Genomic DNA, 27902 nt, shown 5'->3' with positions numbered 1-27902 from the left:
GTAGAAGTCAGGGAAAGGGCAAAATGTCTTATTTTCAAATAGCCATAGCAAGCTGCAGAGGGAAAATTATATTTAGATTGTAGTCACTCAAAGAAAAGTAGCTTCCATGGAACGGGGTCCACTAGCTGTCAAAATTGAAATAATTGTAATCGTAACCAACCATTAATGCGGATAGACTGTCTGGCACTTCGGGGTTATACAGGAAAGATGTCATTAAAGAAGCATTAGTGTCAAGTTATACCTACTCTTCAGCATATTCCATACCTTGAGGAGAAAGGACATGGTGCACAGACGTCTATCAGAGGGCACTATTGCACTTGCAGTCCACAAGAGGATATTTGGGTGGACCGGAGCGAGACAAAGTTTTTCCACCTCCATCCACCTATTATAAGTGAACAGAGTGGACCAGGAAGATAGATCTCTCACCTACGCTGCATGATAATAGGTTAATAGAGAAGGGAATCCCATAGCCCCCATCTGTTAGGAATGTGAATAAAACAGATCTCACGACTCTATGGCGCTTGTATGCCCACCTAAAGTCCAATAAATCTGCTTGTAACTTCCGTAGATGAGTGGGGGGGATAGGGATTGGTAATGTTTGAAATCGGTACAAAAGCTTGGGGAGTATATTCATTTTAACAGAGATAATGCGGCCTATCCATGAAATATGGTAAGTCTTCCATTTGAGAAGATTCGCTCGTATGGATTTAAAAAAGGGGAAGAAATTTTCCTTGTATAAGGAGGCATAGGACGAAGTAATATGGACACCGAGATATTTGATTGAGGAGGTTCTACATTCATAAGGAAAAGTGGAAGATAAATGATAGATATCCAACTGAAGGATATTTGAGGGAGAGCCTCCAATTTGGAGGAGTTGATCTTATAGCCAGACAGGGCACCATAAACTGCCTGTCACAAGTTAGACTGCAGTTTCTTGTTTGTATTCTTACCTCCTTGCTGCAGTGCTGTTCCTGATCCCTTTCACATGTGTGTTTGTGCTCACTTATGGGCATCTTCTGCTGTTCTCTGGGTTTTATTTCCTTCCTTTACATCACTTCCTGGCCCTCCTCCTTGTTTGCCTGCCTATATAGACATGCTCAGTCTAGGCCATTTTGCCTGAGCAACTTCCTAGTTGTCTGAGCTCCTGTGTGTGGCTATTGCATGTATCCTGCATTGACTACTTGTGTACTTACCCCAGCTTCGTTCTTTGACTGTGCTTGTTTTCCACCTGTCCTGACCTCGGCTAGTTTATTGGATTTCCATGTGTCTCCCATTGTACTCTGCTCCCACGAGCGGTCTCCTCATCCTCAGCTTGGCGTACCTGGGGGCCGCGACCTGGTCCCAGCTTGCTACAAGTCCATCCCCACCATCAGGGGCTCTGGTGAAAAAGCAGGCTGGGTCTTAGACTCTGTGCCCTGGGGAACCCCAAGTTGAGTATCTACAAGGGCTCACTACCACAGGTGCTGACACTGCCAGCTCTTCGTGGGGGTTGGGGAGAGAGTTGCAAATCTGGGTCAGAGTAAGGAGAATGTCATCCGCAAAAAGAAACATTTTGAATTCTCTGCCTCGGACCGGGATATCCCGTATTAGCGCAAATATGAGCTGCTAGTGGTTCAATACAGAGCACAAATAATAAGGGTGAAAGGGGGCAACCTTGTTGCGTCCTGTCTATAATGAAAAAAAGGACAAAATCGCAAAAAGCCATTTAACCTGGGCCATAGGAGAAGAGTAGAGATGATGGATTGCTCTGAGGATGGGGTTTTTAAAACCTACATAAGCAAGGGTTTCAAAAAGAAAAGGCCAGCTGAGGTGATCGAACGCCTTTCCAGCATCAAGACTTAGCGAGAGCGGGTGTTGTCACCTGCCTGGCGGAACGGGACAAATCCTGCCTGATCCTTGTGTATTAACGATGGAAGAACCTCATTGAAACGTATGGATAGTAATTCGGTGAATATTTTGAAATCTGAATTCAGTAGGACTATCGGTGTGAAGTTAGTACAAAGAGTGTGATCTTTCTCCGGTTTAGGTATTATCGTGATATAGGAGCGCTGCATATCCGACGGCATAGGGCTTTGATGTAAAAAGCGTACCGTATGTGGCAGCAAAATAGGAAGAAAGGACTTGTAGTATTCGTATGGAAGACCGCCCGGACCCGGAGACTTACAATTAGGGGGCGATTTAAACGTATTCTCTATTTCTTCATCTATAATAGGGTTATAAAGAGATTGGAGATCAGAGGAGGAGAGCTTAGACATACCACTGTGCGCCACATAGTGCCGAATGTGGGATAGTAAAGATGGGGGAGCAGGTCGTGTGGGATATCTGCTGCATTATAGAGCTGGGCATAATAGTCCCTGAATATCTGCATAATAGAGGTGTGACTGAGGGGTACCCTCCTTGTCTCTAATGGTTTGTGACGTAGAAGAGTAGGTTTTGCCTTTTTATTTATTACCTAAAAGAGAATGGGCTTTATTACCTCTATCACAGTAGGTCCGTCTCACACTAATCAGGGTTATTTTTATTTTTCCCATAGCTATTTTCTTAACCACTTCCCGACCGGCCGTTGTATATAAACGGCCGGACGGTGGCAGTGCAGGGTCGGGTGGCCGTTTATAAACGGCCTCCCCGCACCCTGCTTGTGCGCGCTCCCTGGGAGCGCGCAGCACCACGATCCGATGCCCGCTGTGTCCTCCGGACACAGTGAAACACCGATCGTCGGACGGGACCTCTGTACGAGGTCCCGATCATGTGATCACTGATTGGCCAATCAGTGATCACATGTAAAGAAGTAAGCAGGATGTCACTTGTGACATCATTGCTTACTATGTGTGAAATCTGTGAATGATCACAGAGATCACATGGTACAAGGCTGTTCACAACAGCCTTGTACCATGTGACAAGCTGTGACCAATCACAGCTCACTCAGTACTTCTCAATGAGTGCAAGAATGCAGACAGAGAGAAAGAGAAATGATTGCTTTTACATCCTATATGGGTGTAAAAGCAATCAGTGTAAAAAAAAAAAAAAAAATCTTCATCACCCCCCACAAGTAGTACAGTGTCACTATGGTGACCCTGTACTGCTAGGGTGACAGTATGTAAAAAAAAATATAAAATAAATAATAATATAAAAAAATAAAATAAAATGTAAAAAAAAAATGTTTAAAATTTATAATTTTTGGTTATAAACTAATTTGATTTTTATTTTTTTTTTACTAAAAAGATAACGGAATAAATTTTGGCTAAGATTTATAATGAAATATTATTTATTTGCAAACTTTTATAAAAAAAACACTTTTTTTCAAAATTGTTGGACATTTCATTTACATAGCAAAAAAAAAATACAAATCCCAGTGGTAAATAAATACCACCAAAATAAAGCTTTATCTGTCTCAAAAAAATGGTAAAAAAATTCATTTGGGTACAGTGTTGCATGACCGCGCAATTGTCATTCAAAGTGTGATAGCGCTAAAAGCTGAAAATTGCCCTGGTCAGGAAGGGGGTAAAAGTGTCCGGACTGGAAGTGGTTAAGAATGGTTCGAAGGTCTACCAGTTTCTGGAGGACAGGCAACAACAGAGATGCTTGGAGGCGTGCTTCAAGAGTGGAGATTTCACATTCAGTCTGAAGTTTGAGCACCTTGGCATTTTTTTTCAGAACGGAGGACAGAGAGATACAATGTCCCCGGAAAACTGGTTTATGTGCTTCCCATTCTGTATTATGGGAGACGGCCGGGCTCACATTCTCAGAAAAATAGTTGTGTTTCCAATTCCGTTTTGGAAGGCAGGTGTTTAAGCAAAACATCATTGAGTCGCCAATGACAGGTTCTCAGCTTGGCAGCGTTAAAGTATAAAGTCAGTAATATTGGGGCATGGTCAGACCAAGATATAGGCAAAATAGTAGCTGTTTTAAGCGTCCGCAAAGTCGGATTATTTAAAAAAAAAATAATAATAATCAATACGTGAGTGCAAAATATGGGGGTGAGAAAAATGCGTATATTGCCTTTCTTGTGGATGTAGAACACACCACGCATAAAAAAGGGCCCTCCATCTAGTTTGTTGGCAGAAAAGCTGGGACTTTTTAGAAGTACGAGAATGCAAAGCTATAGGGTGCAAAGCAAATCTATCCATCAGTCGAAAGGGGTCAATTATAATCCCCCGATTGAAAGGATCTAGATAACCTCCATTTTGTATTATGTACGCCATTTTAAGTATTAAGTTAGCTTTTTGCAGATATATTAGAAGTTTAATTAAACTGTTTTAGTTGTTCAAGGATGTATCAACAGAAGCTAACATGACCCTGACAATGTCTTTATCTGGTTGTTTTTCAGAAAGTTAGCCAAAACAATTTGTACCAAGAAATGTATATGTCATGTTTCATGTAGTCAGCTCATGATGGAAATTTACAAGTTACAGTTTTGAAACTCGCTCCCCCCCCCCTTATTATTATCTGTAGTCTATATAATCTTATTAATGCCTAATAAACTTTGAACATCTCTGAACATAAGCTGCCGTTATTTCCGTGTTCAAGGGGTGTTCCCAGAATTCTGCTGATAAACCAGGAATCTCTCCACAGACCGGGGGTCTCTGAGGGGGAAAGAAAATCATTCCTTTCACCGATCACCAGAAATTTGTGTTCCATTCAAAATAAGCAAGCATAGAGACGGCAGAGAAAGTAAGTTTGGTAGACATTAGGAGCGTACAAGTTATAAAGAGTGATACCATGATCTGACCAAGTGCCCCTCAGGATACCAAAATGCCCTCTTGGGTCCAAAACCAAATCCATGAGCATAAACGGTGAACCACATTTGATAAGAATAGCTACCTCCGTCCGCGTCTGCCTATTGGAGGCTTGTTAAATATGTGAATAGAACCATGATACAAAAGCCAGTCTGCCTCTCTTATCTAGATGAGGACACTACGTCCGCTCCTGATTGTCGTTTAGGCTAGAGTTTAAACCATTGACATTTAAAGATAGAATCTTGACCATGATAACATATGAAAAGTTATAGCAATAGCCAAAGCAAACACGACAGCCCAGTATTAATAATGAGATGATAATAAACTATATAGCATCCCAATCTGAAGATGTGTGACCAAGGAAGAGGCATGGGGAGACACCGACTTAGAGAGAAAACAAACAGAAAAGAAGGGATTAAAGAAGAACACTAAAAGAAGCAAAACAACAGACACCCAAAAAGGTGAGTCAGCTTAATGAAACTTTGAAACAATTAGCCATACAAATAGTTCCTGAATACCCCTAAAACTTAGGTAGGGGCATATATATAGGTATAATTAATGGAACCAACCAAAATCAAAAGGAGGTGGGGGGTGTCGGTAATAATGCCGGAACAGATATCTATATAGTAATAACTGGCTGCAATGTTGCAATGATGGGGGGTAGGGAGGCAAGAAAAAGTTGGGAAACCCATATGGCAGAGATGAACACTCAGATCCAGAATGGTCTAGATTCGCCATCATCGTCTCCCGAGGTAAAAATAGGGAAGGGGGATGGGGAATACAAGCCTACTGAGCTAGCCCCAGCTCAAAAGATAAGATCAAATATTAATAACAGATGTTACCAGTCTGAGGAGAAACAAGAAATGTAGGGAATTCAACAGCACAGAGGGACCAGTTCAGATAGGCTTCTGTTTTGGAGACCTGCGGGGAGAATCAGAAGGCCTGAGGCGTTTCCTAGGAGAGACCATCTTCCACACCACTGGATGAGGAGTTGGTGATAAAAAGTCCCATATGGGGAGGTCAGATTGTGGAAGATCGAAGACTTCACAAAAGGGCAGGTAAGTCCTCAGGTACTCTCATTATTGCAGATTTTCCATTACACTTCACCGTCAGACTAAAGGGAAAACCCCAAGTGTAGATGATGTTATTCTCATGTAATAGAGACAACAGAGGTTGAAGGAGTCGACTTTTCTGGAGGGTCATCCAAGAGAGATCTGCGTAAAGTTGAATCGGGGTGCCTTCAAAGAGAATTATATGTGTAGATCTAGCCTCTCATGATGTCCTCCTTAAGAGTGTATGAATGGATGTGACATATGATATCTCGAGGTCTGGATGGGGGACCCTTAGGACGGAGAACCCTGTGGGCCCTATTCATTTCTATGTGATGGGTACAGGGTTCCCCAAGTAGGTTGTTAAACAACTGTTGAAGTATAGCTTTGAGGTCTTCTGCGTCTGCTGGTTCTGGAAGGCCTCAGACTCTGTTATTTCTTTGGCCCCTATTGCTTAGGTCTTCCAAATGTCTTTGCATGTTACGACGCAATAAACATTGATCAATAAGATGGTCTTGGACTTTGTAAACATCAAGTTTAGTGGTTTGCAACTCCACCCTCTCAGCCAGATGGTGAATATCTGTCTGCAAGGCTTGTATGTCTGTGTGGCATGTTTCTCCTTGTCTAAAATTGTCCTTTGTGGGTATGGAGCTTAAATAGTCCTGCCAGGGTAAATAGCCTTGAGAGCCAGGGGGTATAGAGGCAGAAGAAAGGTCATTAACTTAGTTTAGTTGCTGTGATCCCATAGAAGGCTAGGATCGTAGGGCACAGGGCTGACGGTTCAGCAAGGCAGAACTTTGTGGCGGGGAAGTGTCCCAGGGCTCATACCAGTCTTGAGATGGAGAGCAGGGCCATGGCATGTGGGGGAGTGACAGACACACTCTCTGTAGCAGGAGCGGATAATGTAAAGGGTCTGGACTTGTTGGATCTTGATGGCCTCTGAGGATTAGGAGAATGGGTGAAGACAGTAGTAGAATTCACAGGGGAAGGATCCAGTGCTTCTGGTAGGGGAGGGAGAAGAGGAGAGGAGACAAGAGATAGAAAAGCAGAAACTGGAGGGTTCAGTGATATGGGCAGCTAGCTCGTCCCAGGGGAAGGGTCGTCAAGGCAGGAGAGAGAAGGAGTAGAGGATGCTCGATCCAGAATGGAGGTTGTGGGGGAGTTATCATGGTCCCGAGGCAGAGGTGCTGCGAGCCCAGTCTGATGCTCGGTATCGCAGGGGATGCTGCATAGTCTCAGCATTTAGACCAGGTGGGTGACCAGGAGTAAGAAGATAGTGGGTCTGAGGTAAGTATACTTCCTCCAGCTGTACAGTGCTCGACTCCTGAGATATCGCCTGAGGCATAGGAGCGCCTCATGGCGCGTGTGCAGCTGTCACCATCTTGTCTTCTCCTTTACTCTATGAATTCCCCGGTGAGGGATTAAAGACGGAGCAGATTGTCAGGGGAGCCAATTGAACAGGATGTCCGGGACCCCCTGATTTAGTGCTGTGAAAAGCCGTGAGCTTGTCCATCTGAAGCGCCGTAAATCCCACAAAATACTGTAAAAGAAGCCAGTTATGAGGAGAGCTAATGTCTTACACGTCCATCCGGCACGGCTTCTGAGCACACCCCATTTACTTTCTTTTAGCACATAATGTATGTATCTGTAGGGTGATCAGTAGGGATGAATGACCTGACAATGTATGTATCTGTAGGGTGATCAGTAGGGATGAATGACCCGACAATGTACGTATCTGTAGGGTGATCAGTAGGGATGAATGACCTGACAATGTATGTATCTGTAGGGTGATCAGTAGGGATGAATGACCTGACAATGTACGTATCTGTAGGGTGATCAGTAGGGATGAATGATCTGACAATCTACGTATCTGTAGGAGGATCAGTAGGGATGAATGACCTGACAATGTATGTATCTGTAGGGTGACCAGTAGGGATGAATGACCTGACAATGTATGTATCTGTAGGGTGATCAGTAGGGATGAATGACCTGACAATGTACGTATCTGTAGGAAGATCAGTAGGGATGAATGATCTGACAATGTATGTATCATTTGTGACCTAAACCCCCTCCTGCTCTTTCCCTGCTGGACAATCCATGGTACTGCAACCTGTCATTAGAATGTAGAAAAACCCATCTCCACCATTGGGAGCTCTGCTAAAGGCCAGCTAGTGGTTAGACCCCGTGCCTCAAGGGAGCCTGTGTCATCTGCTAGAGGGATCTCCTTGTATATTTCTAAATTATTACTCATAAACTTCTCTACTGCTACAGTCCCTTGCCTCCGAGCCTGACCCCAGACCGTGACAGTGTAAGCTGGAGGGGGATCTCACCGGGGAAATACCAATGTGTGTGCTGTAGGTGGGATTTTAATGGGGAAAGACCAGTGTGTATTCTTGGGGGAGGGGGGTCTCACTGAAAAAAGACTGGGATACTTCTCATGTGGCTTTGAGGACAACATTGAATATACACAAATCCTTTAGACTACAGGCTTGGGGGGTGCCTTAAAGCTGCACACGGTGTTACAGAACAGTCCGATTTTCAGGGACAGTCTCAGCGACAGCATGCACAGAGGAACTGATTATTTCCTTGTACAATTATCTTGGCTTACATACAGCAGAAGAGCCCCAATCTGATTCATTTCATTTTATTCAATTCAATGTGGATACATTTTTTCTGGTTTTATCAGAAATATGTATTTTTTCATCAAGCAGTTATTGACACAGTCAGGTTTTATGTTACATCAGTTTAGATGAGTCACACCAAAGAAAGGTGGCTGCTGATTGGTTTATCTGGGTTCCTGTAGTCTGTATATTGAGGTTTACTACTCACCTATACATTTTGGATAATTATCCCACCTAATGGAGGTTCCACTCTTCACACATTGTAGGGAGGAGTAAAAAGGGACATATCCAACCGAACAATTTACTGTCACTGTATCCCCAATATCATAAAATGTCTTCTCTGGATCCATCGTCAGTATTGTCTCCTCCGGCTTCCTACACAGAGCTGGAAAGAGATCAGAAGAATGGGACAATGAGAAAAAGGACTATTTTCTTTTAGCACAAAATGTATGTATCTGTAGGAGGATCAGTAGGGATGAATGACCTGACAATGTACGTATCTGTAGGAGGATCAGTAGGGATGAATGACCTGACAATGTACGTATCTGTAGGGTGATCAGTAGGGATGAATGACCTGACAATGTACATATCTGTAGGGTGATCAGTAGGGATGAATGACCTGACAATGTATGTATCTGTAGGGTGATCAGTAGGGATGAATGACCTGACAATGTACATATCTGTAGGGTGATCAGTAGGGATGAATGACCTGACAATGTACATATCTGTAGGGTGATCAGTAGGGATGAATGACCTGACAATGTATGTATCTGTAGGGTGATCAGTAGGGATGAATGACCTGACAATGTACATATCTGTAGGGTGATCAGTAGGGATGAATGACCTGACAATGTATGTATCTGTAGGAGGCTCAGTAGGGATGAATGACCTGACAATGTACATATCTGTAGGAGGATCAGTAGGGATGAATGACCTGACAATGTACATATCTGTAGGAGGATCAGTAGGGATGAATGACCTGACAATGTACATATCTGTAGGAGGATCAGTAGGGATGAATGACCTGACAATGTACATATCTGTAGGAGGATCAGTAGGGATGAATGACCTGACAATGTACATATCTGTAGGAGGATCAGTAGGGATGAATGACCTGACAATGTACGTATCTGTAGGAGGATCAGTAGGGATGAATGTCCTGACAATGTATGTATCTGTAGGGTGATCAGTAGTGATGAATGACCTGACAATGTAGGTATCTGTAGGAGGATCAGTAGGGATGAATGACCTGACAATGTATGTATATGTAGGAGGATCAGTAGGGATGAATGACCTGACAATGTATGTATCTGTAGGAGGATCAGTAGGGATGAATGACCTGACAATGTACGTATCTGTAGGGTGATCAGTAGGGATGAAATACCTGACAATGTACGTATCTGTAGGGTGATCAGTAGGGATGAATGACCTGACAATGTACGTATCTGTAGGGTGATCAGTAGGGATGAATGACCTGACAATGTACGTATCTGTAGGAGGATCAGAAGGGATGAATGACCTGACAATGTATGTATCTGTAGGGTGATCAGTAGGGATGAATGACCTGACAATGTATGTATGTGTAGGGTGATCAGTAGGGATGAATGACCCGACAATGTATGTATGTGTAGGGTGATCAGTAGGGATGAATGACCCGACAATGTATGTATGTGTAGGGTGATCAGTAGGGATGAATGACCCGACAATGTATGTATCTGTAGGGTGATCTGTAGGGATGAATGACCCGACAATGTATGTATCTGTAGTAGGATCAGTAGGGACGAATGACCTGACAATGTATGTATCTGTAGTAGGATCAGTAGGGATGAATGACCTGACAATGTATGTATCTGTAGGAGGATCAGTAGGGATGAATGACCTGACAATGTATGTATCTGTAGGGTGATCAGTAGGGATGAATAACCCGACAATGTATGTATCTGTAGTAGGATCAGTAGGGATGCATGACCCAACAATGTATGTATCTGTAGGGTGATCAGTAGGGATGAATGACCCGACAATGTATGTATCTGTAGGAAGATCAGTAGGGATGAATGACCTGACAATGTATGTATCTGTAGGAGGATCAGTAGGGATGAATGACCTGACAATGTATGCGTCTGTAGGAGGATCAGTAGGGATGAATGACCTGACAATGTATGTATCTGTAGGGTGATCAGTAGGGATGAATGACCCAACAATGTATGTATCTGTAGGGTGATCAGTAGGGATGAATGACCCGACAATGTATGTATCTGTAGGAAGATCAGTAGGGATGAATGACCCGACAATGTATGTATCTGTAGGAGGATCAGTAGGGATGAATGACCCGACAATGTATGTATCTGTAGGGTGATCAGTAGGGATGAATGACCCGACAATGTATGTATCTGTAGGAGGATCAGTAGGGATGAATGACCTGACAATATATGTATCTGTAGGAGGATCAGTAGGGATGAATGACCTGACAATGTATATCTGTAGGAGGATCAGTAGGGATTGTGACAATCACAGCGTCAGACCCCAGCCCTTCTCACCAAATTCGTGACCGAAGGTCTAGCCAATCTAAAACTGCTGTCAAATGCGTAACAATTCCCCGCCCAGCTGCACCCTGCACAAAGATTTTTCAGCTCACTGGACCACAATTGATGTACCGGCAGCCTAAGAGTGATTGTTACTGGGTCAGATTAATTACACAATTAACCCTTCACACTGCCACCACCTCCTTTTTGTACAGAGAAAGAGGAAACTTGGCAATATTAGCAATAACACTATGATGGTTAGATAATCGTCTGTATACCACTGTCACCGCAGGTAGGTTATACAGAGGGTTAAACAGCCACACAGTATCGCTCTTCAGCGGCAGGGATTTGTAATTTGCATTAAAGAGCATTAGAAACAGTTCAACACTTTCAGAAAGTAAGATTTATTACTAAAAGATCAAAAGGGTGCAGCAATAAAAATATTTACAGAAAAAGAGGTAGCCAATATATATATATAAAGTATACAGAGAACAATAGCACAGCAAAGAGATAACAGAAAGGAATTTAGCTAAAGTACTTGCCAGTCAGCCTTGGTTTAAGCAGTTTCCAAGTTTCAGAGCCAAAAGGATGCTTTGATCTCCCACTGTTAGTTTTGATCTTAAAGCAAGGAGATTCTTCAACTCTCACACACAGCTCAACTCAGCCTAGCTTAGCTTTTCTAGCAAATCCACAGGGTGTCTCCCTGGATCAGTAACCCAATCGCCTCATTTGGGGAGGGAGGTATAGGTGGAGCCCTAAGTTATGACCAAAAACTCTCATAGCTTCTAATATGATTCATAACTTATTCTCTGGGCATTTAGCAACCAGGCTTCTTAACCATTTGCCACCCGCCCTATGGCCGAATGGCGGCCGGCAAATGTCATCAGCATTCCGTGTGGACGCCATATGGCGTCCTCCCGCACATGCACAGATTGCGCTCCTGCAGAGCCGCGCAGCGGCGCGATCTTTCACCGGCCGTGTACCTCGGACATGGCCGATGACAGATCTGAGCATCGGCCCCGTTGCCAGTACCATGTGACCTGCTGTGACCAATCACAGCAGCTCACATGACAGTTGTATACAATGGATGGCTTCATTCTTGCCATCCATTGTATACTAGTGTCTAGCTGTGAATGGTCACAGCTAATCACATGCACCTGTCATGTGATTAGCTGTGGCCAAATCACAGCGAAGCACAAAAAAAAAAAAAAAAAAACCCTGAATGAATCGATGTCATTCAGGTAAATGCTTGCTTATAGCAAAGTAATTTGCTATAAGCAAATTGTGTAAAAAAAAAAAAAAAAAAAACTGATAACTTCCCCAAAGTAGTACAATGTTACTATGGTAACATTGTACTACTTTGGTCATAGTGAAATATGAAAAAAAAAATCTTAAAAAAAATAAATATATATATATTTTTTTTTTCATACTGTCACCAGTCAGTGTCCCTTATCACCGCCATGTCAGTTATATGATGACGCTGTACTGCACTGGTGACAATATGTAAAAAAAAAATAGTGAAACGAATTTTTAAAATTTTTTCATTTTCCGAAAAATTATGACAAAAAAAATACAACTTCAAAAAACTCGCCATGCCTCTTGTGAAGTACGTCGGACTGTCTACTCTGCAAAAAGGGGTCATTTGGGGGATATCTGTCCTGACCTGACATTTGGGGGGTATCTGTACTGTCCTGACATTTGGGGATATCTGTCCTGTCCTGACATTTGGGGGATATCTGTACCGTCCTGACATTTGGGGGATATCCGTACCGTTCTGACATTTGGGGGATATCTGTACCGTCCTGACATTTGGGGGATATCTGTACCGTCCTGACATTTGGGGGATATCTGTCCTGTCCTGACATTTGGGGGATATCTGTCCTGTCCTGACATTTGGGGGATATCTGTACCGTCCTGACATTTGGGGGATATCTGTACCGTCCTGACATTTGGGGGATATCTGTACTGTCCTGACATTTGGGGGATATCTGTCCTGTCCTGACATTTGGGGGATATCTGTACTGTTCTGACATTTGGGGGATATCTGTACCGTCCTGACATTTGGGGGGATATCTGTGCCGTCCTGACATTTGGGGGATATCTGTACCGTCCTGACATTTGGGGGGATATCTGTACCGTCCTGACATTTGGGGGATATCCGTACCGTCCTGACATTTGGGGGATATCGGTACCGTCCTGATATTTGGGGGATATCGGTACCGTCCTGACATTTGGGGGATATCGGTACCGTCCTGACATTTGGGGGATATCCGTACCGTCCTGACATTTGGGGGATATCCGTACCGTCCTGACATTTGGAGGGATATCCGTACCGTCCTGACATTTGGGGGGATATCTGCACCGTCCTGACATTTGGGGGGGATATCTGTACTGTTCTGACATTTGGGGGATATCTGTACTATTCTGACATTCTTGGACCTCAAGAAATTCGATTGGCTGTCAGTACTTCAGGATTGATCAATATTCAGATCTATACCATAGTTTGTGAACTCTATAACTTTCCTACAAACTAAAAAATACATCCTCTGCCGATTCTTGGGCATAAACATAAAATTAGTGAAGCGCTTGTATCTCATGAATACAATCATGTGTCTCCATAAAGTATAATAGTAAATCAAAGTGACCACAATATATATTAAAAATATGTGAACTCCCTCTAGTGGATAGAAAAAATAATGTCAACCGAAATGACTATAATGGCTAAATATCACACATTAAGAACCTAAATATGTAGTGCATAAATCAGATATACTAAACAAAGTATATATACATGAAAACAGAATAATTGGCCACATACAATGGTGTCTAAATCAAACATAACTAATATATGCCATAAGTGAAAAAGACAATATCAAAGGTGAAAAAATATTCCATGCATGTGACTGTGCTTTAAGCTGGAACACACACGTGATCTCCACTTCTAAGTGCAAGTACTCTCCTTCAAATGGCAGCAATGCCTGCTCACCTCCCTTCCTCGACCCACACAGGGCCTCAAAGCAGTTACCACCTCAGTGGTGTATTCCTCTGGCAGACTCCTTAATCCTCCTCCTCTCTTATGCAACTCATAAAAAGACAAGAAAGCCTTCCATAGTGTAGTAAGTTTTAATAGGCAAAGTAAAAAGTGACAAAGTAAACCACTCACATGCTCCTTTCCATAAACAAGCGTTTTTCCCAGCCTGTGGGTAGATATGCATGCACCTGGGGGAATCCAATATGGCCACTGTGTCCGGACATACGTCACCAGGAAGTAGACAAACCGACGCGTTGCGTCACGTGCGTCGTGACTTCATCAGGGGCATTCTTGGGCATGCTGCCGAACATGTTTTTAGCAGTTGCCTGTATGCCCTTTCCAGATGCAGTTCTTTCTTCAGCAGGTATTCCAGATCTGGTTCAAGCTCTGGGACCCCTGTGAGACCGAACATAGCCTCTCTGTCTTCTCGCAACTCCTCCAGGGTAGGTTCTCCTTCATCGCCAAACACAAAATTATCTGTAAGGCTCTCCCACAGCTATCCAGGCCTACCAAAGTCATGTCCCTCAGGAGAGCATTCTGTTGTCACCCCTAAATATTCCTGCTCTGCGTACCATTGCAGAGCCCGATATCTGTTGTCCAGCTCTATCTCCTGCTGGACCAACTTGTCCAACTCAGTCACCCATTGTTCCTCAGGTCGCTCTCCCACGAATGGCATCTGTAACTTCCGATGGTCCCTGGCCCATTCCCCTGGGGTTGTATAGCACTTGCCCTTGTACATATCAGCAACCTGGAGGGCTCCACTCCAAAGTACCACCCGAATCCGCTGCCTGAGCTCCAGGTACTGATCCATAGACACAGTCCTGGGGTATGTTGCAAGAACAGTCTGCAGCAGCCCTGGAAACTCCGATGCCAGGTCTAATGTGACGGAACCGGACCCCGATTGCACTAGGGTATTTCCGTTAGACTCCCTCTTTCCTGTCTGAACACAAATCCACGAAAACCACCGCAGACCAAACAGGACAAAACAGCACCAGGCTTCTTAAGACAGGAAATGAACTGCTTTATTTTAACACAAACACAAGATATATACACAGGGTGGGGAAATACAATCAGTAACAGGAAACACATCAGCAGGCCGTCCCATCAGGGAGAAGGGCTGCAGGAAACACCCCCCACCAAACCAAGACACACAATGAAACAATGGGATACACTATGTGGCAGTAGACAATACAGGAACACATACATCCCATAATAGTTTGCTGGCAAGCAAGACACAATAGAGCAATGGAACAACTATGTGGCAGTAAACAATGAACAACCCCCCACCTATACATGTCCACACAATACTAGGACAGATCACCCTGTACCCCTAACAGGCACAGGGTGACTTACACATCAGAGGGATTTGGGGAGCTGAGACAGGGGTCTCCCCACCTCTCCAAAGGGGGCTGTGTTCCATGGGCCCCCCACCCAAAGTGACTCCCATCACAAAGTGACTTTAATTACCACTTTAATCAGCCACATAACCTGTGTAATTAATATAATTAATATGTGTTTGGTTTTAAAGGGATGAGGTAGCAACCCTAGTTAGAGGACAAATGGAATAGTATAACTTGAAGGGTTATGGTGAGGGGAGCGAGAAACAAAAATAAAAATATTTTACAGGAAAGCAATGAGAAACAGAGAAACATTCCTTCTACTGAGAAGAGGGATGTAATGCAATTTGTATGGTATATTGTGGTAGTAGAAAGTTAGGGAAAGACCAATCAGTGTGTGCTGGAGGTGGAATCTCACTAGAGAAAGACCAATGTGTGGATTACGGGTGGGATTTAATTGTGGAAAGACTGATGTGTGTGCTGGGGATGGGATCTCAGAGGAATACTAATGTGTGTTCTGGAAATTGGATCTCACTGGGTAAGACCAATATGTTTGCTGATGGTGCATCTCACTGGAGAAGACCAATGTGTGTGCTGGGATCTCACTGGGGAAGACCAATCTGTGAGCAGGAGGTGGGATTTCCCTTGGGAAGACTGGATCTGAACCTGGGACCTCTGTGGTATCTGGCTGTAGCTCTTCTCATTGTGCCATCAGATGTGCTGGTCAGCTCCCTGCCTGATCCCTTGGACAATTTAGCCTTGTATCTCTTTTCTTGTGAACGTTGAACTCTTTGCTCCTCCCACACATTTCCTGATTTAAGCCATGTTGTCGAACTTCCTGTTTTCCAGACTATTGTGCTCTCTCCAGCTGGTATCTTGCTCATTGCATACCTGCTGCTTTCCTTATCTTGACTACCATTTGTTATCTACCTTTGACTTGCTCATCAGCTACTCTTCCATCAGATCCCATCCACCTTACTGAGCTTTGGCTTGTTCATCAACTATGCTTCTGTTTGTTCCTTTTCTACTATATCTGTGACTTGACCCCCACCTGCTCTTTCCCTGCTGGACAATCCATGGTGCTACAACCTGGCATTAGCATGCCACAAAACCCATCTCCACCAACAGCAACTCTAATAAAGGCTGGCTAGTGGTTAGACCCCGAGAATCAGGGGAGCCTGTGTCATCTGCTAGAGGGATCTGCTTGTATATTTCTAATTTATTACTCATAAACTTCTCTACTGCTACAGTCCCTTGCCTCCGAGCCTGACCCCAGACCATGACAGTGTGTGTTGGAGGGGGGATCTCACTGGGGAAATACCAATGTGTGTGCTGGAGGTTGGATCTCACTGGGGAAATACCAATGTGTGTGCTGGAGGTGGGATTTTAATGGGGAAAGACCAGTGTTTATTTTTGGGGGGTCTCACTGAAAAAAGACAAATACATTGTTTTTAGAAACCATACAGTAGGGTCGGGGTCCTTCTCATGTGGCTTTGAGGACAACATTGAATATACACAAATCCTTTAGACTACAGGCTTGGGGGACGCCTTAAAGCTGCACACGGTGTTACAGAACAGTCCGATTTTCAGGGACAGTCTCAGCGACAGCATGCACAGAGGAATTGATTATTTTCTTGTACAATTATCTTGGCTTACTTACAGCAGAAGCGCCCCAATCTGATTCATTTCATTTTATTCACTGTATTCAATTCAATGTAGATACATTTTTTTCGGTGGTTTTAGCAGCAAGGTGTATTTTCCATCAAGCAGTTATTGACACTTTGAAGAGAAGTCAGGGAAGTCTCCATGGGAAGATTGTAGATGATATCAGCATTAAGTGTGATGTATAATCACATCGCCCCCCCCCATGGGGTTCGCTGATATCGGTTCTGATTACAATGATAGATGGAGATTGAGTTGGACAGCATCCAGTATTCCCATGTTCACTATACAAAGTGTATCTAATATACAGGGCTATGTATGTAATAAGGCCGTACAGACAGGAATGAGGTGTAGAGGGCAATGCACCAATCAGGTTTTATGTTACATCAGTTTAGATGAGTCACACCAAAGAGAGGTGGCTGCTGATTGGTTGATCTGGGTTCCTGTAGTCTGTATATTGAGGTTTACTACTCACCTTCACATTCTGGATGATTATCCCACTCAATGGATGTTCCAATCTTCACACATTGTAGGGAGGGGTAGGAAGGGTGATATCCAACTGAACAATTTACTGTCACTGTATCCCCAATATCATAAAATGTCTTCTCTGGATCCAGCTTTGCCTTTGTCCAATCCGGCTTCCTACACAGAGCTGTAAAAAGATTAGAAGGGATCAATGGGGAAAAGATGATTTATTTTCTTTTAGCACAAAATGTAAGTATCTATAGGGTGATCAGTAGGGATGAATGACCTGACAATGTACGTATCTGTAGGAGGATCAGTAGGGATGAATGACCTGACAATGTATGTATCTGTAGGGTGATCAGTAGGGATGAATGACCTGACAATGTACGTATCTGTAGGAGGATCAGTAGGGATGAATGACCTGAAAATGTATGTATCTGTAGGGTGATCAGTAGGGATGAATGACCCGACAATGTATGTATCTGTAGGAGGATCAGTAGGGATGAATGACCCGACAATGTATGTATCTGTAGGGTGATCAGTAGGGATGAATGACCCGACAATGTACGTATCTGTAGGGTGATCAGTAGGGATGAATGACCTGACAATGTATGTGTCTGTAGGAGGATCAGTAGGGATGAATGACCTGACAATGTATGCATCTGTAGGGTGATCAGTAGGGATGAATGACCCGACAATGTATGTATCTGTAGGAGGATCAGTAGGGATGAATGACCTGACAATGTATGTATCTGTAGGAGGATCAGTAGTGATGAATGACCTGACAATGTATGTATCTGTAGGGTGATCAGTAGGGATGAATGACCTGACAATGTATGTATCTGTAGGGTGATCAGTAGCTATGAATGACCTGACAATGTACGTATCTGTAGGGTGATCAGTAGGGATGAATGACCTAACAATGTACGCATCTGTACGGTGATCAGTAGGGATGAATGACTTGACAATGTATGTATCTGTAGGGTGATCAGTAGGGATGAATGACCTGACAATGTATGTATTTGTAGGGTAATCAGTAGGGATGAATGACCTGACAATGTATGTATCTGTAGGGTGATCAGTAGGGATGAATGACCTGACAATGTATGTATCTGTAGGAGGATCAGTAGGGATGAATGACCTGACAATGTATGTATCTGTAGGGTGATCAGTAGGGATGAATGACCTGACAATGTATGTATCTGTAGGAGGATCAGTAGGGATGAATGACCTGACAATGTATGTATCTGTAGGGTGATCAGTAGGGATGAATGACCTAACAATGTACGCATCTGTACGGTGATCAGTAGGGATGAATGACTTGACAATGTATGTATTTGTAGGGTAATCAGTAGGGATGAATGACCTGACAATGTATGTATCTGTAGGGTGATCAGTAGGGATGAATGACCTGACAATGTATGTATCTGTAGGAGGATCAGTAGGGATGAATGACCTGACAATGTATGTATCAGTAGGGATGAATGACCTGACAATGTGTGTATCAGTAGGGATGAATGACCTGACAATGTATGTATCAGTAGGGATGAATGACCTGACAATGTGTGTATCAGTAGGGATGAATGAGCTGACAATGTATGTATCTGTAGGGTGATCAGTAGGGATGAATGACCTGACAATGTATGTATTTGTAGGGTAATCAGTAGGGATGAATGACCTGACAATGTATGTATCTGTAGGAGGATCAGTAGGGATGAATGACCTGACAATGTATGTATCAGTAGGGATGAATGACCTGACAATGTGTGTATCAGTAGGGATGAATGACCTGACAATGTATGTATCAGTAGGGATGAATGACCTGACAATGTGTGTATCAGTAGGGATGAATGAGCTGACAATGTATGTATCTGTAGGGTGATCAGTAGGGATGAATGACCTGACAATATACAGTATGTGTCAACATTGAATATACACAAATCCTTTAGACTCCAGGCTTGGGGGCGCCTTAAAGCTGCACACGGTGTTACAGAACAGTCCGATTTTCAGGGACAGTCTCAGCGACAACATGCACAGAGGAACTGATTATTTTCTTGTACAATTATCTTGGCTTACATACAGCAGAAGCGCCCCAATCTGATTCATTTCATTTTATTCATTGTATTCAATTCAATGTAGATACGTTTTTTTCGGTGGTTTTAGCAGCAAGGTGTATTTTCCATCAAGCAGTTATTGACACTTTGAAGAGAAGTCAGGGAAGTCTCCATGGGAAGATTGTAGATGATATCAGCATTAAGTGTGATGTATAATCACATCGCCCCCCCCATGGGGTTCGCTGATATCGGTTCTGATTACAATGATAGATGGAGATTGAGTTGGACAGCATCCAGTATTCCCATGTTCACTATACAAAGTGTATCTAATATACAGGGCTATGTATGTAATAAGGCCGTACAGACAGGAATGAGGTGTAGAGGGCAATGCACCAATCAGGTTTTATGTTACATCAGTTTAGATGAGTCACACCAAAGAGAGGTGGCTGCTGATTGGTTGATCTGGGTTCCTGTAGTCTGTATATTGAGGTTTACTACTCACCTTCACATTGTGGAGGATTATCCCACCTAATGGAGGTTCCACTCTTCACACATCGTACAGAGGGGTAGGAAGGGTGATATCCAAATGAACAATTTACTGTCACTGTATCCCCAATATCATAAAATGTCTTCTCTGGATCCATCTTCAGTCTTGTCTCCTCCGGCTTCCTACACAGAGCTGGAAAGTAATTAGAAGAATGGGACAATGGGGAAGAGACTGTTTATTTTCTTTTAGCATAAAATGTATGTATCTGTAGGAGGATCAGTAGGGATGAATGACCTGACAATGTATGTATCTGTAGGGTGATCAGTAGGGATGAATGACCTGACAATGTATGTATCTGTAGGGGGATCAGTAGGGATGAATGACCTGACAATGTATGTATCTGTAGGGTGATCAGTAGGGATGAATGACCTGACAATGTATGTATCTGTAGGGTGATCAGTAGGGATGAATGACCTGACAATGTATGTATCTGTAGAGTGATCAGTAGGGATTGATTGACCTGACAATGTATGTATCTGTAGGAGGTACAGTAGGGATGAATGACCTGACAATGTGTGTATCTGTAGGGTGATCAGTAGGGATGAATGACCTGACAATGTACAAATCTGTAGGGTGATCAGTAGGGATGAATGACCTGACAATGTACGTATCTGTAGGAGGATCAGTAGGGATGAATGACCTGACAATGTATGTATCTGTAGGAGGATCAGTAGGGATGAATGACCTGACAATGTATGTATCTGTAGGGTGATCAGTAGGGATGAATGACCTGACAATGTATGTATCTGCAGGAGGATCAGTAGGAATGAATGACCCGACAATGTATGTATCTGTAGGGTGATCAGTAGGAATGAATGATCTGACAATGTACGTATCTGTAGGGTGATCAGTAGGGATGAATGACCTGAAAATGTACGTATCTGTAGGGTGATCAGTAGGGATGAATGACCTGACAATGTACGTATCTGTAGGGTGATCAGTAGGAATGAATGACCTGAAAATGTACGTATCTGTAGGGTGATCAGTAGGGATGAATTACCTGACAATGTACGTATCTGTAGGGTGATCAGTAGGGATGAATGACCTGAAAATGTACGTATCTGTAGGGTGATCAGTAGGGATGAATGACCTGACAATGTATGTATCTGTAGGGTGATCAGTAGGGATGAATGACATGACAATGTACGTATCTGTAGGGTGATCAGTAGAGATGAATGACCTGACAATGTACGTATCTGTAGGAGGATCAGTAGGGATGAATGACCTGACAATGTATGTATCTGTAGGGTGATCAGTAGGGATGAATGACCTGACAATGTATGTATCTGTAGGGTGATCAGTAGAGATGAATGACCTGACAATGTACGTATCTGTAGGAGGATCAGTAGGGATGAATGACCTGACAATGTATGTATCTGTAGGGTGATCAGTAGGGATGAATGACCTGACAATGTATGTATCTGTAGGAGGATCAGTAGGGATGAATGACCTGACAATGTACATATCTGTAGGGTGATCAGTAGGGATGAATGACCTGACAATGTACGTATCTGTAGGGTGATCAGTAGGGATGAATGACCTGACAATGTACGTATCTGTAGGGTGATCAGTAGGGATGAATGACCTGACAATGTATGTATCTGTAGGGTGATCAGTAGGGATGAATGACCTGACAATGTATGTATCTGTAGGAGGATCAGTAGGGATGAATGACCTGACAATGTACGTATCTGTAGGGTGATCAGTAGGGATGAATGACCTGACAATGTACGTATCTGTAGGGTGATCAGTAGGGATGAATGACCTGACAATGTACGTATCTGTAGGGTGATCAGTAGGGATGAATGACCTGACAATGTACGTATCTGTAGGAGGATCAGTAGGGATGAATGACCTGACAATGTACGTATCTGTAGGAGGATCAGTAGGGATGAATGACCTGACAATGTACGTATCTGTAGGGTGATCAGTAGGGATGAATGACCGGACAATGTACGTATCTGTAGGGTGATCAGTAGGGATGAATGACCCGACAATGTACGTATCTGTAGGGTGATCAGTAGGGATGAATGACCCGACAATGTATGTATCTGTAGGGTGATCAGTAGGGATGAATGATCTGACAATGTATGTTTCTCCTTTACTATGAAATGTCTTATCTATATCTATCTGTAGTATGGTCCTATCCAGCTTCTTTCATAAAGGTGGAGAGATGAACTAAGTTGTAAGTTACCATTTCTTCTACAATGTTGGCAAAGATCAGGATATTTCCTGGAAATGTTGCCATTTTGGTATGATGTATTGAAGGGAGAAGGACATCTTTAGTGTATTTGTAAGGTGCAGAGGGTGTAAATGTCTCTCATGTCGTTTTCCCTGGACCTGTTCTGGTGGCTCATTTGCTGTCATTTGTAATCTCCCGTGTTCTCAGGGACACAGTCCTGGAGGAAAGAAGGCTGAAGAGAGATTCTTGTGCTGCATTGACCAATCACCGCCTGCCATTGCCTGCATTATGATGAACACATCTTTAGTCATTGGCACTCCCTCAGCTTCCAGTCTATGGCCCAGATACAACCTATTATAGAACCATTCATTCCACACTACATACACCTGTTTCAGTCTTCTTGGCCTTCATCAGTTCTGTGCATAGAATCAATGGCTTCTATTAGAGGGTTAGAAGACAAATGGAATAGTATAACTTGAAGGGCTACGGTGAGGAGGAAAGCAATGAAAAACATTCGTTCTACAGAGAAGAGGGATGTAATGCAATTTGTTTGCTATATTGTGGCACTAGACAGTGAGGGAAAGACCAATCAGTGTGTGCTAGAGGTGGAATCTCACTAAAGAAAGATCAGTGTGTGGGTTGCAGGTGGGATATTCCTGGGGTTAGACCAATGTGTGGGTTTTGGGTGGGATCTTCCTGGAGAAAGACCGATGTGTGTGCTGGGTTGGATCTCACTGGGTGAGACCAATATCTGTGCTGGAGGTGGGTCTCACTGACGAAGACCAATGTGTGTGCTGCAAATAGGATCTCACTGGGGAATGACCAATACGTGTATTGACCATGGGATCTCACTGGGAAAGAACAATGTATATGCTGGAAGTGGGATCTCACTGTGGAAGAGCACAGTGTGTGGTGGAGATGGGATCTCACTGGGGAATGACCAATATGTGTATTGATAAGGATGGTATAAAGTGATCAGGCTGACTGATCCTACATATTGGAATTCACCCTCTCCATCTACTCTAGGATTCCAGGAGTTATTCATTCATGCGCATTTTCCATGCGCGTCCGGTGAGTGCGCACTCTTTCCATTGCTTCCTGGTCTTCATCAGCTTTTTCTTGGGACTATATATTTATATGTAGTTATTAACCACGGACTATTTGCTTTTTACACAATTTCTCAGCGCTGCACTTTGTTATTACTATTCTGCTGTTTACGGGTACACTGTGATTACCTCTAGTGCTAGCTGCTTGGTTAGGAGCGCTCACTTTATACCATCCTTATCCGTTTCTATATATCCAGTGCTAAGTTGTAGCGGCTCTTTTATATATCCAATTGTAATAATTTTTCTATCACTATTTAAGATGGGAGATATATTTGACCTCAGATTATCTAGGACAGAGTTATCTGAGGATTTCTTTACTATTGACAGTGACAGTGATGATCTCAAAGGTCTCTTTCTGCACCTTAAAAATCTTACCACAGCTGAAATAAAAACACTATGGGATATTTCTTTTCTAGACAAATATGTAAAAGAACAAATGGTGCCAAGATCTCTACGATGGGATGTCCCCCCTGATTCAGATGATAATAAAGGGCATCTGGAATGGTATCAATTTTTCAATGCGGCTGGTATAGATCTACTTAGATTTCTCATTTTAAGGAAAAAGAAGAAATTAAATAATCTTGACAATGAAATTAACCTAGTGCGTGAGAAACGTATGCCATATAAAGAAAATGAGAAATATAAAATAGAATCAGACAGACTTAAAATTCATCTGGAAGGAGTAGAAAGAGAACAGAAAGTTAAGAAAAGGAAAAAATACCAGAGGGATCATAAAGATTATTCTGAACATATTGTATTCAATTGGCAAAATAAAGAGACCCAACCAGTACCAACTAATACTAATCCCAGACCTAATACTTCAGGTCCTGCACCTCGACCTACATATCATACTGATAATCAAAAGACTCAACATTATAATATTAACACTTACAATAGATTTGAACCTCTATATGAACCACATGATGAAAATATTGGTTCCCGTTGGCACCCTATTATGAACACACCGGCATATACACAAACTTATACTCCCAAGAGAAATGGTTTTCAGCGACAAGATAATTTTCAGAGGCCCAATGGGGATAATTCTTCCTATTATCCACCTCCACGCCAATATGACAACTCCTATTATCCACCTCCACGCCAACATAATAATAATAGAAGGACACAACCACCCCATAACGGACAGTATTGGCAAGGTCCAAGAAGGAATAATCAAAATTATGGATACCAGGCACCTCCTAATCAATCTTATGGCTATCAGGCACCTCCTACGACTCCCAATAGAAACACTAATCCTCAGAATCCTAATCGGAATAATTCAAGACAGCCTTTTTTAGGGAATGGCAATACACGAAAACGAAGAAACACCGCAGAGGAAAGAGGGGAGGGAGGAGGACAAATAGACACAAACAAGAAAAGAAAGATGTAGTGGGCAAAGGGTTATTTAACCTCAGCAATAAAGAACTTACAAATGATGAACTCAGGTTGCTTGATAAGGGACTTAAATATGCCCCTCCCAGTAAACTGAATAAATTTCAAGTTTACATGGACATACATAAATTCGCCAGGCAACTATCTATAAAAAGGTTTTTTGCTAATCGTCCTAATAATAATATCATTACTTACGATAATTTTATACATTCCAATTTGCGAAATGCCTCTACTTTTAACCCCCCTCCACAAACCAATTCCCATGTTAATATTTTTAAAGATAAAGTTCTTAAAGAATTGGGCAATTTATCCGTTAAGCGGCCATTTGATGGATCAGGAGATTATAAAACCATGAGATCACTCTTGGAAAAGAAAGATCTTGTAATAAGACCAGCGGACAAAGGAGGAGGGGTAGTGGTACTCAATAAGACTGACTATATAGCAGAAGTCGAAAATATTTTGAAAGACCGGACCACATATGTCCCACTAGCAAAGGACCCTCTTATTAGCTACAAACGGTCGCTTAAGGACATCATTAACTATGGGTATGACAATCACATATTAAATAAGAAAGAGAAGGCTTTTTTAATTCCTGCTGCCCCTAAACTACCCATTTTATACATATTGCCTAAAATTCACAAAGACCCCATTAAACCACCAGGTCGCCCCATAATTAGTGGTATTGGGTCTTTGTGCTCAAAAATTGGAGAATACATCGATTTCTTTTTGCAGCCTTTGGTTATACAGACACCGTCTTACTTAAAGGACACCAAGCAAGTATTGAACCTTATCAACAATGTTAATATCTCCCCAGACACATTTTTGGTTACAGCGGACGTAACTTCACTGTATACGAATATTAACCACTGTGATGGAATGGAGGCCGCTGATTTTTATCTGACACATTACAGCACTGTACCCACTATACAGAAAGATTTCATTTTGCGGTTACTGGATTTTGCCATGATGAAAAACTATTTCTGGTTCAATAAGACCCACTATCTGCAGATTAAGGGAGTGGCCATGGGGGCAAAGTTTGCCCCCAGTCTTGCTAACCTGTTTATGTCAAGGTGGGAGGAAGATTTGATATATGCTAGAGAATGGCCGGAATTGACTATTTATAAAAGATATATAGATGATATTGTGTTGGTATGGAATGGTAATGAGGAATCCTTAATAAACTTTTTTGGGACCTTGAACAACAACAAACTAAATATTCACCTCACCTACTCATACAGTAAACAAGAGATAAATTTTCTAGATTTAACACTCATGAACATTGACGGAAGGATTATAACCAAATCTTTCTTTAAGAATACGGATCGTAACAGTTATATCCCCACCAACAGTTGTCACCACCCTAACTGGTTGGCTAATATACCTAAAAGTCAATTCATGAGGATTAGGAGAAATTGTACAGATCTAGAGGTATACCATTCTCAGGCCAATATCTTGAAAAACCGATTCCTTGAAAAAGGATATGACGATAATACTCTGGTAAACACTCTTAACAATGTAGCTAATATTGATAGGAATGTAATGCTACAGAATAGCACCAGACCTATACAAGCTAAAGTTTGCCCATTCGTTACAACATTTTCAATCCAGCATAGATCTATTAGCAGAATAATAAAAAAGAATTGGGATATTCTTAAGACTGATCCAATTTTGAGTAATATTCTGCCAGACAAACCAGAAATTGTGTTTAGGAGAGCGTCCTCTATGAGACACAGTCTGGCACCTAATGTCATTGACCCCCCTAAAAATGTAAAATTATTTGCCGACCTAACGGGTTTTCATCCATGTAACAGGTGCGTTATTTGTAAATGTGGTAACACCAGGAAACGCAGGGTAAATACATTTAATTCACATGTTACAGGTAAAACATATACTATAAGGCATTTCATTTCTTGTAATAGTAGGTACATAGTGTACTTACTACAATGCCCTTGCTTAAAACAATATGTGGGTCGCACCACTAGGAGATTACGTGATCGTTTACGCGAGCATGTATCCAATATTAAGAAAGGATACAAGGACCATGCTTTATCAAATCATTATAGGATCTATCACAATCAAGATCCCACCTCGCTTAAGTTTACGGCCATTGATATCATCTCTCCACACTGGAGAGGCATGAACAAAATGCGTGCAGTGTCACAAGCAGAAACTAAGTGGGTATATGAACTGGGTACTTTACACCCACTAGGACACAATATAGAAATTGATGTCAACTGCTTTATTGCAAACAATTGACTACTATTAAGCTACACATCTTTCGTCCTATTAGGCCCTTTAATATCCCATGATTCCTGGTATTTTTATTATTTTTTCCTTTGTCTCTTTTATACTATTTTATCTTATTTTTATTTAAATTTTTATCTTTTATTGATTTTATAGTGAGTCTTATCATGATTTTTTAGGAAATTGTATAACATATCCTGATATTGGTACATTTTTTATTATATATTATGTAACATCATGTATATAATTTTTACAACTATATAATGCCCTTTTGCCGTAATGCAGAGTATAATAATCCTGATTATCATTTGGCTATTAAATAGATTTTTTTGGGTCTGACACTTTACCCATCTGTTACATTGAGTATTAGTTTGTAATCCTCATCTTTATTTGACCCCTAATGTAATTTTATTAGGTTTTGGTTGTACCACTTAATGTTAGTAACAACCGTTTTCTATCAGGAACTGCATATGCTTGTCAACCTATGGCAAAATGGCGTCTATGGAGTCGCGCAGGCGCACTCCACAGACTCCGGCAAAATGGCGGCGCCGCACTGCGCATGCGCGAACGCCGCGATTCAGAATAAATCAGATGGACGTCTGTCATGCTCTGGTTGGTATCCCCTCTGATGATGTGCTTGGGCACGAAAGGCCTTAGGAGGAACCAACAGAGCATGACGTCATCTTCTGCCCGGAGCCACGAGACAGCCCCGTGGCCATTTTAATTCAGGGTTAGTACCATTGCTGCGTACTCTGCTTTCATATATGTACTGTACACAGCCTTACTACCCTGCCTGTCATTTTGAGTTACATTTAATAAACTTATTTTAAAATACTACACTATGGGCACCTGTTTTTTGGTTCCCATTGGGAGCTAAATTCATTTGCAGGGTCCCTGTAGTACTCACCTATCACCACCAGAGGGACGGAGCTGTTGGAGTCTGGCTGTAAATCT

This window comes from Staurois parvus, unplaced genomic scaffold (assembly GCF_062004578.1).
Source record: "Staurois parvus isolate SC_StPar_1 unplaced genomic scaffold, SC_StPar_1.0 ptg002258l, whole genome shotgun sequence".
Classification (NCBI taxonomy): domain Eukaryota; kingdom Metazoa; phylum Chordata; class Amphibia; order Anura; family Ranidae; genus Staurois; species Staurois parvus.
The sequence above is the reverse complement of the archived record's forward strand: the minus strand, read 5'-3'. Positions refer to the sequence as shown.